The following is a 12914-nucleotide window of genomic DNA, read 5'->3' on the forward strand; positions in this document are numbered from 1 at the left end:
CCATAATTGGCCACTGCCAAGAAAGGCGCATCCATCACCATCGGCGTGTCGAGCGCCTTCAAAAACAACCTCAAAAAGGGCTTAAAACACGAGAGGACATGTAATTTATTTCCTTCTGCAAAAGCCGCAAAGGGGCCTATCGATATCCGCTGTGATTTGTAGCATTGTATGACGCCATCCATTTTGTTTCCTTATTTTTAGCCGCATCTTCAAACGTTACCGCACGTACATGATGTCACCCCCCCCCCCCCCATTTGTTTATTGTGAAGCCACGTTCACTTCCCGACATGTTGAAATCATCCAGGTTTGTCCGACCAGTGCTAACATGTGTTTTTGGGGCTAGCTGTTAGCATTTGTGAGTCCATAGTCTTCAGTTTGATGCACTTTGACCTTGTCAGTTGAGATTTTGAAAGAACAAAACCACAAAAGATCAAAACAACAACAACAACGAAAAATAAAATGATCTTACACTAAATTATCCTCTTCAACTCCGCTTGGCCACAGTTTGTGTTGCTGAATGCAGCATAGCAGCCTTTGTTCCACCTGCATCCAAAAACGTTTTACAGCCATCCATAAATCAGCTTGGCGTATATTTTTATACATGAAATATAAATAAAGCGTGGGAAAGGTGCAGCACTGTTGGTGGCGGCCCTCTTGCCAAATTAGCTCCCATTAATATCTGCCGGCTTTGCACGCGCTGAGTGCGGCGGCGGCGGGGGGGAGAAACCACAACTTAAGACCACTTTCGGAGGGTGTAATTTCTCTAAATGGTTCTTGAACGCAGCGTAATGTTTAAATGCTTGTATAAACCAGGTTTGGCCTGCCTGGGGGGGGGGGGGGGGGGGGCGATATTTGACAAGAAGGAGCACAGAGTAAAGATGTAGGCTGCGACGTTAACTTCTCAATCTGGCCATTAGCTAGTTAGCACAGCTACATAAGTTTGTCATTTGTGATCAAGAGGCAGCATTTTGTGTAGCTGAGCTTAGGTTAAAACATTTATTGACTATTTTAAAACACTCGTAGCTCAGTTTATCTGAGTAGTTTAGCTTAGCTAAAAAAAACACTGGCTGTGTAGCCTAGCTTAGTTTGAAATGCTCATAGCATGGCTTAGTTTAAGAAAACACGTAGCAGTTTAAAACATTTGTAACATAGTTTAACTGAAAACATTGTCTTGCCAAGCCGAGTTCAGTTTAAAACACTCATAGTTTAGTTTATAACCGTCATAGCTTATCTTATTTTAAAATGCTCGCAGACTAGCGTAGCTCAAAACACCCGTAGCTAAAATTTGATTAAAACCCTTAAAATAGAGTTGAGCTAATTACTTTTTATTTATTTTAATTTATTTAATTATTTATCTATTTTTATGGTCATTGTTTTTCTTTTTCAGGTTCTTACTAAACAGACCTCAGACCCTAAGAGGCCTCGCACCCAAATTGCTGGACAGACGAGATAGCTTGCCAAGTATCCGACACCGAGAGGTAAGTGAGCAAAATAACGTGGCCAACAACCACGTTAGGCTAATATTTGCTTTGCTTGACTGCCAGACAATAAGTTGAAGTCATCTTTTTTTGGTATCTCCATTATTTTTATACGGTACATTTGACCAAATGGCTTTATACATAGAGGCTATAGGGATGTTGCTACATGCTAATTACTAGACACAACATGACAACTTTAATTGAGGTTTCTGACATTTCTGAATGCTCAGTTTTGCTAGCGGGTAATTTTTCTCCACGTCCCTTACTTAAAAAAAAACTTTTTTTTTTTTTTTAAGATTAGCTGTACTAATGCATATTTTCAACTTTAAACATATCAACATTATATTATTTACATAAAATTATTCCTTTTTGGCTAAAATGTGTGACTCAAAACTTGAAATCTTAAAGTTTTATTGGATGACATCATTTATCAATTTTCGGACAAGCGCTGTAATATACTTAGTTTTCCGAAAGCGGCGTTAATGGTTTACTGCGCTCCAACAGAGCAAATAACAAAAACAAGACAAAAAAAGTGCTTTTGAAGGAAAAACGATCATTTATTTACCGAATGAAGCGTTCCAAAGCAGTTCTTGGCTTTTCTTTTTTTTTTTCATGGCATTTGTCATTCACAGAATTCATTTTTTTCCCGATTGCGACATACACTTTGTCATTGTCATTCGTCACACGGCCAGGTTTGTAAATGACTGTAATGATCGTCAGATCTCTGTAGATGGCGATGTTGCACCAGTTTGGATTTGATATCAACGCAGCTTTTGAGTTGGAAACAAAGATTAGACGCTAAATCTCGGCTTGTCACATCCAGTTGCCAACGCGTTGGAAGTCGGACACTTTTTTTTTTGGCACCCGACACTCCAGCAGTGTACGCATCTGAAAACGCTCGTAGCGTAGTGCAGCGGCGCACCTCTTCATCCCAAATTCTCGCTTGGAATGCGTCTGGCTATTGTAATGCGAAACACACTGTGGAGGGAAAAGAGAGGGAAAAAAAAAAAAAAAAAAAAAAAAGCGAGCAAGCCCACTCGGAGCGAGCCCACCGCTTCCCCTCGGCGGCCGGCGTGAGACAATTAAGAGCACATTAGATCTTTTCAAGTGCTTGTAATTTCATAAGATGAGGGAGGGGAACGGAACGGGGGGGGCGGGGGGGTCTCGGGGCTTTTTGGAGAACAAGATGGGGAAAAAGCCGCAGTTCCTCAAGAGCCACTTGGGAAAGACGGAAAGCAGATATTAACCCTGAGAGGGACGCGCTCCTCTCTCCAAAGACCGCCGCCGCCGCCACCACTCTGAGACCACACACACACACACCTGCAATATGCCAAACACACTCCCCGTTTATTTACTCTTAAAGCTATAAGTTACACGCATGATTAAAACCCTGCCTCCACAATGAGAAGAAAGCGGCTTTTTTGGGCCCCCCCCGGTGATGTATCGTCCCAATTAGATGTCGAAATATGACTAATCCTCCCAGCATGCATCACTCCTCGGGTTTATTATTCCAGCGCGAGGTGCGGCTCTGTTTCACGGGGGCCCCCAATCACGCCGTCGTTAGCGTGTTGTCGCACCTGCGTCATCGGCGGCGTTTCACGTCGTCGTTTGATTCTGATGTCGGATTATACTGCGGTGGCGTGAGAATTTTCTGAAGAATTTTATCATTTGTCCATTTTTAAAAGATGCGTTCCTATACAAATCTGATGGCATTATAAACGATATAGAATTTGGTTATTAAATTCTCAACTTTGTAATTGCCCAATAAAAAAATTAAAAAGAAGCTGCCCAATAATAAGTGATGTAATCATTTGAATCAAATGTCAATTGGATGTGATCAACTTATATTAGCAAGAGAATTGCAGTTTATAAAGAACAACGAAAAATGTAATTGTTTGATTCCAATTCATGAACACAAACTCATTCCGATACAAAAACAGTCTACACATCCGTTTGTTCAAATAAGTCAAAATTTGAACTACAATACAATAAAACGTCAAACAAGCACAATCAAATGAGATCAGATGAAGATTCTGGACTTCCTTTCGCGCGAGCGTTTCACTTTGATCCGACACATTTGAGGCCTAATCACGCCGTCGTTAGCTCGTTGCCCCCCCCCCCCCCCCGAGAATCCGCCTGGCCTGGCGATGTCCATACATCATGGGCGGCGACGGGGGCGGCGGGACCCCCGCGGGGAATCGTGGGTGTCAAGAGGTTGCACTCGCTCGGCTTTGAGGTCCTGCGAGTGGCACGACAGTGAGTGATGGCCGCCATGTTAGCCGCGCCGTCCCGCCTTTAATCACGGCTAAGTGTGCAGAAGAAAAATGGTGGCCGTTTTTTTTCCCCTCCCCCTTACACACTTTCTTCTTTTAAAAAAAAGACACATTTTGCTCAGAAACCGTAGCACTGAAGGCATCTTCTTAGCTAGCTTCGACGGTTAGATAATCAATTAAAGGGAAAGCCAACCCCCCCCCGAAAATTCTTGACAATAACGTGTTCTATGCAGCCCCACGAGTCTAAATACGGTATTTTGGTTAATATCGCGTTAGTAATGCATATCAGAAGGCGGCCATTTTGCCACTTGCTGTCGACCGAAGATGACATCACAGTTGCTCAGGTCTCAAGTAACAACCAATCACAGCTCAGCTTCAGAAAACAGGAGAGCAACTGTGACGTCGTCTTCAGTCGACAGCAAGTGGCAAAATGGTTGCCACTTATTTATTATTTAAGAATTTAATCAATTTGCTTTAAGAACGTCCCCGTTAGCTTCATGCTAACACTTGCGCCAACCGGTGTTACAGCCCTTAGTGGCAAAAAGGGAGCAGCACAATGAACTGAAGCATGAAATTATGATGCACAAACTCTTTAATTCGTGTTATTACTGCATGTTTATTTAGTTAAAAGAACAAATTTCCATATTAAAAACACAAAAATCAATAAAAAAAAGTATTTCTTAGTCATCACTATCATATTCTCAGAAAGCTTTTCCCGTCACTTCATTTAAAGGCTCCCTTGCGTGAGTGGCGGCCCTGTCACCTTGACCTCTGTGGGCAAAAAAAAAAAAAAAGTGGGTCGCCATGGCAACAGCTGAGCCGAGACTCCTGACTGACGGCCCGGGAGCCCCCCCACCCCCCCCCCCCCCCCCCGCCCCCCAATCTCCTCTGTGTGTGTCTCTCTCTCGCTCACACCACCGCCACGGTAACCCTTGCGTGCAAGAGGCAGCACCGAGAGCGCCGCATTTCGGCCCCGCTACCTTCCGCATGAGTAGGCTTGGGAGGGGAGGGGCTGGCTGGGTGGCGGAGGAAAGGCGCGGGGGGGGGGGGGGTGAGGTGGCAGGACGGAAGGCTCCGGAAACACACACAGCAAGGTCAACTAGTGCCGTAAAATTGAAATTATAATGAGTGGGAAATAACATTTCTAAATAATTTAGCATTTTGGGAAAATGGGAATAATAAGTGAAAATAAATTTTGGGAATTGCACTTTTTTTTGAGTGTAATAATAACTATGCATGGAGTGCAATTTGTCATGAATGTTATGTTGCATAAAGTTTTAAATGCCCTATATGAGTAAAAAATATATATATTAGGGAATAGGGGTGTTAGAAAAAAATGGATTCAGCAATATATCGCGATATTACAGCGCGCAATTCTCGAATCGATTCGATATGCGGCCGAATCGATTTTTAAACATCAATTTTTTATGGGAATATTCAACAAAATGTCTTCCTTAGGGTTAGGATTCACACATTAAGCATGGAAGAATGTTATATGAATGGAACATTAAGCCTTAATATTTTATTTCAGCATTTAGCAAAACTGTTTGCTAAATGCAGTGGCTCAGTTAAAAGCCTGAATTTTCAGATAAATAAATACATTTTCTTACAAATCTTACATGCACAAGTTTACTGATTAGTATTTTACAAATTTGAGTTTTTAAAAAAAATCGCAATAATCAATTTATAGATTCGTATCGGGATTAATCGTGATAGGAATCGAATCGCCGGGTATTAGGAAATTCACACCCCTATTAGGGAATATATATTTGTTTTTTTTCTGAATTTTGTACTTGCTCACAGGGGTGGGGGGAGAGTGCAATTTTGAAAGAATTTTGCAAATGCACAATGAAAAAGACAATCATAACAACTAGGAAATAGAATTTCTCATGAACGCTGCAATGGCAAAATAAAAAAAATAAAAAATAAAGATAACAATGACCAGGAAATGCAGTTTATGCAGACAAAACAAACAAGCAACATATGCTTCCCCTCTCCTTACATACACAAAGGTACACAACAATACCAACACGCGTACACACTCAAACGCGTGCGTGCAGTGTACAAACACAACCTGCCAATTTGATGACATCGTCATCATCACATAACTGCAGAATGTAATTCACAATTGCATTTTGTTACCATAAATTACATTCGAACAAGTGCAGAAGTATTTGAAAACTGCACACTCGACAACACACGCTTCCTCTCTGCTCGTACCGAGCAGCAAACACACACACACACACACACACACACACATACACACTCAATCACTACAGAATGCAAAAAAATATTGAGAAATATTTTCGTTTTAGTAATTCAGCAGCGTTTTTCTTTCTGTGCATGTAGTTTGCAGGCGTGCATCCAATCAAAACTGACTGATATATTATTTAGTGTGTACACAAACAATCTCTGGGGTATTGCGCACGCACACACACACACACACACACACACACACACGCACACACAGTCACATAGCAGACGGGATGAGAGAAACGTCTGGCAAATTCTCCTCTCTTGAGATTTCCTCATAAAAATAACTAAAGAATGCAATGACAGAAGAATTTTTTTTTTTACAATTGCAACGATAATAAAATCTACCCTGTAATAAAATAAAAATATACACTGCCGTCCAAAAGTTTGGAGTCACTTAGAGATGTCCTTAGAAAATCACTTCTTTTTTTTTTTTTTTCAATGAATACAAATCCATCAGAAATACCGTCGAGACATTAATGTAGCATAAAATAGGACTTTCCAAAATCAGAGTAAAACTCTTTTCAAATCATCACAAAAACAAAAGAAAAGTTGTTTTGTTTTTCTGAAGTGTTTTCTGGCTCGGTTTACACAAAAGCGTGTTATCGGCAGCACGAAGAAGAACGCCACAATTACTCGGCCGCACATTTCTTAAGTTAGGAAATGGGCTTGAAAATTGGGCCCGGCCTGCACAGTGTTGTTCGGTCCCTGGTGTGTGCGTGTGTGTGCGTGCGTGCGTGCGTGTGCGTGCGTGCTGTCAGATGTCAGAGCATAACGTAAACCCATTTAAAGCAGCGTTCCTCTTTTAACCCTGTTAAATAACAATAACAAAGGGAAGGGGGTGAAAGAGAAAGTTTTGTTTTGAAAATGGCCTTGAAGCACTTTACAGACGGAGAATGAGCAGACGAAGAAGGTATCGCGCCGGCAATTACTTAAATGGGCTTTACGCTTGGGTTTTAGGGTTCGAGCTATCTTTGAGGACCTTTAAAGTGAAGTTCGCAATAACGTAAAGTAGGATGTTGTTTTGACAGTCACAAATGTTGCCATGTAAATCTGAGCATTTTCTTTATCCATAAAGAGTTTCGGTAAAGTTCTTTGAGTCCAAGTTTATCGTAAATAAAAAAAAAAGTCTAACGTAAGATTTGTTTTGCTTCCTAACACGAATGAAAACCGGATTTAATGCTAACTGCTACAAACCGCAATCATTTTATGTTGTACGTGTTTTTGTAATTGCATGTCAACATTTAGAACAGGAAGCTCAGTCATTTTTATATTTATTGTGAAAGCCAACGTCAGAAACATTATGATTTGTTCCCGTGACAGTAAACGCAGACGCAATACCGAGAAACACGAACACGACGACATCGTTTTTTTTATGTTCAAATGGATGAAAAGCCAAAAAGTGAGTTTTCTTTGTGGAGTCTTTCGAGCCAAAGTTCATCGTAAAAGGTCCGATTTGTTTTGTCATTCGTGTGCTTGTTTTTGCGGTGACACTTTTTCATTCCTGCTAATCACAAATAAAGAAAGAAACGCTTACAATTTTAAAAAAAAATTATCAAATTGATACTTTATTCCTTCAATAAAACTATTATTATGCAATTATTTTAGGTCCTCTTCCCATGTATTTTTCAACAAACGCTATCATTCTCATATCATATTATATGGAAATCAGGGGTGTCAAACTCAGATGAGCTCAGGGGCCGCATAAAGGAAAATATATTACCAAGTGGGCCGGATTGTTAAAACAATGGTATATAACTTAAAAACAATGGCCATCAATTTGACGCAAATTTTCACCATTTGTGGGCCTGCCCTAAATGACGGGGCTCAACTGTAATTATATTGTTGAAGAAAATCGCACGAATGCAAATGGAACGCGGCCTGTATGAGTTCCGTGTTAAATCGACCTGTTTTGCACATATATTGTTCCCAGAATGCATTGTGTGGCACAGGATATGAGGACGTTAATCCTCGTCATATGTGTTTATGTTACCAGTAATTGAATTTGTGTCGTATTTATGTCGGTCTATGATTTAACATTAAATATATATTTTTTAAACAAACCTTAACTTTAAGTTGTGTGTAAAATAATGACATCCAGAGCAATTCCGTGTACAAGTTGCATTTTTGAAATTACGGATTTATATGTTTTGATTGTGGCTGGCTGATTAATTGGTCTGGCATTACTTTTTTTCTTTTTTTTTTTACTTTACAAAATGGTCTTGCGGGCCGGATTAAACCCCTTTGTGGGCCTGATCCGGCCCGCGGGCCGTATGTTTGACACCCCAATGCAAATGTTCTCATAGGTTAATCTTATTAGTTATTTTTTCAGGCCAATAAGAAATAAAATAAAATAAAATGAATAATAATAATAAATAAAAACTTGTTTAATACCACAAGTGACCCCAAGAAGTGCATAAAAAAAAAGAGAGATACGTGTACAAAAACACACAACCCTAATGAGACGTCATCAAAAGAGTAACTCGAGAATGCGATTCCTGACCACTCATAAGTCATCGTCTAATGCATTTCTCCAAAGGCAACACCGGCGCAGCGTTTGTCAGTACACCCCGCGACGTGTTTGACGTTTGCGCATAAACAAGCGAGCCGACGCGTCTCTGCTTATTGTAGCGCGGCCTCCACTTGTTTACCATTCCCGGCCCGGCGGGATCACTTTCCGTTCAGAGAACAAATGCTAAGACGGGGGTGTGTGTGTGTGGGGGGGGGGGGGGGGGTGATGTCATAGAACGCAACACGCCGACGGCCCCTTCCACCCCTGAAAGTTATTTATTGACAAATCATCCCCAAAAAAAAAAAAAAAGAGGATTTCAACAATCTGCTTCTCTTTGAAAGTGTATGCGGTGCGCCGCCATGTATAGCGTGCCATCAATCCGTCCGCTGTGAACGACATGAAAGTACGTCATGGCGATGATATAGAACCGCCTTTGAGGCCTCTTTTGTGTGCGGGTACAAAGTCTGTAATTATGACATTATAAATAATGTTCTCGTGAAGATGATGCTGCTTTTCACCAAATAAAGCACAGGCCCACGTGGCTGTGGCTAAGCGCCGAGAACACAGGTGGAGATGTCGGGCAAAGCGGGCGCCTCGTCATTTTGGTGCCGGGTCTGCCGCGTTTGGGACCGCATTGCGCCCATATCAACTACGAATCCAACACCCTGTTTTGATATGGAACGAGTGGAGCCGCTTCAATTGGCAGGAAGTCGGCTGCATTCCAGAGCAAAACGCCGTATTCTATCTGCGCTCGTCAAGCAAAACACCAAAAGAAAGAAAACTCCACCACAGTTAGACTGCGCTTTGTGAAAATACTTAATAATAAAATAATAATGATCATAATTGTTTTCAATGAATTGACTTCTATAATGATTCCGAGGGACCGCCCCACTCCGTTGTCATACTTACGGAGGAAATATACGTTGACGTCCACCACAATCGTCGGCGGCGCCACAAGTTAGACCTGCCTTTTGCAAGTCTAAAATTGACCCATGACCGTGACATGAAAGTGGAATGGCGCCGAGAAAGGTAAGAACAGGGCGGGAATCATGGATGATGTCAGGACACACGCGGACAGCAAATAAGTAGCAGTCAAAACATCTGGCTAATGCCTAAATTCCTTTTTTTTCTCTCTCCCATTTTTTTTTAAAATATTTTTTCTCCGAGCATAAAAGAAGCGTTTGAAGTGGCAGCGGATGAAATGATCATGTGACGCTGTGGAATAATGAAGGCGCTGAATGAATGAGCGCTCCTCTGCTTTTGTCCCTCCTTTTAACTGCTAACTTTAAGACTGACGCACGCACGCGCACGCGCACGCACGCTCTTGTCGGTCACACACTCTTAAAGGCATTGTTCCTTTTTTGGGTGCTCGGAGCGTATTCATGAGTCTTATTATCCGCCAAAGTTTTTTAGCTTGTCCTTTTGATGTGTCGTTGTGTTTCTCAAGCCTTTTAGGTGGTTTTCCTCCTTTTTTTTTTTTTTTTTTTTTTTTCTCCCCGGCAACATTACATGAACACCCGCCGCCGCCGCACACTCATATACACACACAAAAGCCTTCTCCATCTCAAACAGCCACTTCGCCTCCACGAGCCCGGGTTCCACTGCTAATGATGTGAAAGAGAAGGAATGAAAAGGTAAAAAATAAAAAAATAAAAAATGTGAAAAAATGCTATCATCTTTGATGATGGATATTAAAAGCATTTTCAGAAAGCAAACATTTTTAAATAAGCGGGTATGTATCACACTCCGCTTTCAACTATTTGGTACAGTAGATTTGCAAAACTGCTGGAGTCGATCCACTGTTGCGATTTCTACCACAACTCATTTAGGCGGCAGATTAGTTAGGCTGAAACGAAACCGGCCTCCCTGCCTGGTTGCTGGTTCATTTTTCCCCAGCAACAAACCGATATATTGTCGTTTTGTTTATTTGTGTCATGTGCGCAGAACTTTAATACCATTTCCATGGCAGCCCATTTAGGCAGCAGACAATTTGGCAGAAATTAACATCGCTCTCTGCTGAGGTTTGCTCAAGTCTGGTTTGTCCATTTTCCTTTTATATTCATCTGAAAGAAAAGTTCTGTGGCAACCCGTTTAGGCAACAGGTGAGTTGAGCCTGAAAGAACTATGCCCTCTGCTGGTTGCTGGGTTGATTTTACACCTGTCTGTGCTGTAGATTTATTGTTCATGTTTTTGTATAAATCAATACATCAGTCTGTTGCAATTTACCCGGCAACCCATTTAGGGAGAAGATCAGATGGGCCTAAATGAAGTGTGCCCTCTGCTGCTTGCTGGTTGATTTTTCCACCAGTTTGTTTTTTTTGGACGCTTTAGTGTATTTTGGTTAAAAATGATCAGCGGAAGAAAAAAAAAGTGTTACAATTTGTATGATAACCCGTTAAGGCAGCAGACTCGTCGAGCTGAGCTAAATTGTGCCCTCTGTTGGTTGATGGTTAATTTTCCACCTGTCTGTGTAACCGATATATTGTAGTTTGTTCATTTTCATAGTAATTGTTTCACGCAAATGTTCTCTTTATGTAGCAGCCTGTTTAGGCAGAAGAGTAGATGGGCTTGAGTTATTTGCTGCTGGTTTTGTGGTTTTTTTGTTGTAAATTTTTGTGCACATCATTCCGCACAAAACTTGATTTAAACTGCAACCCGTTTAGGCATCAGACGAGTGTGACCTAAATAAAGTGCACCCTTTTTTGGTGGCGTGCTTTTGAGGTGCGTCGAAGTGCTTTATTTACAAACAAAGTTTGCTCGATTTTGCATTAGCGAGCACAAAAGTTAATTTCTGATTTTTATGGCAACACATTTAGGCAGAAGACTAGATGGGCCAAAATGAAGTGTGCCTTTTGCTGGTTTCTGCTTAAATTTCACATTTTCAGTCCGATTTTCTTGGTCACGTTCATATAAATCAATCATCACAAAACCTTTGTTGGCATTTATGCGGCAACCCGTTTAGGCAGCACTTTGGATTGACCGAAACCAACTTCAAATGTCATTTCTATTTCCCAGCGGCGTGACCAACCAGAGCCTTTGTTGTGGCGCTCAATGTCTCCGCTTCAAGACTCCTCGGAGGTCCGCGCATTCGAGTCCCACTTGGGCTTCCTCTTTATTGGCGGCGAAACGCTTTACGCCGCCGCCGCAATGAGCTCTCGTGACCAAAAAGAAGGACACTCGTGCTGAAGGGTCCACAAAGTCTCCTGAAGTGGCCGCCTCACCGCCGGTTTAATTAACGCGGCCGAGGTGTTGCGCCGGCAGCTGGCGCTTAGCGGGTGGGCGCCTTTGCCCGGCGCGGCGACCAGCCGCCACTTCTTGAACTCGGGCGGCCATTTGCAAATCAATGAGCGCAGGTGGAGGTTAAATAGGATGCCAAGATGGCTGACATCGTGTTTGGCAGCTTGTTTAGGGAGGTTAAAGCATCGCCGGCACAACAACGACTGGCCCGGAAATGGAACGGTCGTTCGGAAATCTCCCGCCAGTTGTGGTCATTTTGAAAAGAAATGTTTAGTCGTCAGTTGTGCTAGTTTTTGTATTGTATTGCTATTGTCTATGTCCTTAGTACTATTAGCATTAATGCTAATAGTAGTAGCAGTAATGTCAGTAGTACAAGTAGTAGTAGTAGAGTATTAGTAGTATCGTCACTAAGAGGCATGACAAAATGAGTGCGTTAATTTTGAGGTCATTTAAAGTTCCTTAAACGCCACCATTTATTTTAACGCACGATTAATGACTTTTACTTGGAAAGGCCGTAGTGGTTGGAATTCCAGTCGCAACGCAGCAGACACGTCCACGCTAAAATTTAGCAGTAATAAATGTAATAATACTGCATATATTTGTGGAGACTGGGGTCAAGTTGTATTTTACAATTTTAAAAAGGTGCAGAAGTGACTTCGTGTTACAGATTAGATAGCATTTAAACTGAAAAGAAAAATGCACTGAGCTGCTACCAACATCTCGCAAATGCAATTATGCCATCTCGTGGCAGAAAAATGACCTCGACGCAAATCAATATCACACAGTACATCTTTTTATTTTTAACAGAATTTTTTTGAATTATTATGAAATTACTGTATCAATGACTAAAAGATATCGCCATATTTCTATTATTTCAACATATTTTCCCCACCTTTATGTTAACAAAAGAGTATGGTACATTTTATTGTACATTTAGAACAGATATAACATTTGCCATGAATCGTGAGTTAACTACTGAAGTCATGCGATTAATTACGATTACAAATTTTCACCTGACACCCCGAATAGTCAGTAATACTATTAGTAGTTGTATTGTCAGTAGAAGCAGTAATACTAGTAGTACTAGTAGTATTAGTCTTTTAATGAGTGAGTATTGCCAACAGTAGTAGTATAATCAGTACTAGTTATAGTACTAGTAAT

General features: G+C 41.3%; 1 protein-coding gene across 1 annotated transcript in view; it reads left to right on the forward strand.

The window, feature by feature from the left end:
* Positions 1 to 1411: 1411 nt before the first annotated feature.
* btf3 (basic transcription factor 3) overlaps positions 1412 to 12914 on the forward strand; it is a 36514-nt gene continuing 25011 nt past the window's right edge. Inside the window, exon 1 of the mRNA XM_086095963.1 lies at positions 1412 to 1478. The gene's annotated coding sequence lies outside the window, so the exon portion shown is untranslated. The remainder of the gene's footprint in view (positions 1479 to 12914) is intronic.

The sequence above is a fragment of the Leptonotus elevatus genome, chromosome 15 (genome assembly GCF_054856555.1).
Source record: "Leptonotus elevatus isolate MCC_2025b chromosome 15, RoL_Lele_1.0, whole genome shotgun sequence".
In the NCBI taxonomy this organism is placed as follows: domain Eukaryota; kingdom Metazoa; phylum Chordata; class Actinopteri; order Syngnathiformes; family Syngnathidae; genus Leptonotus; species Leptonotus elevatus.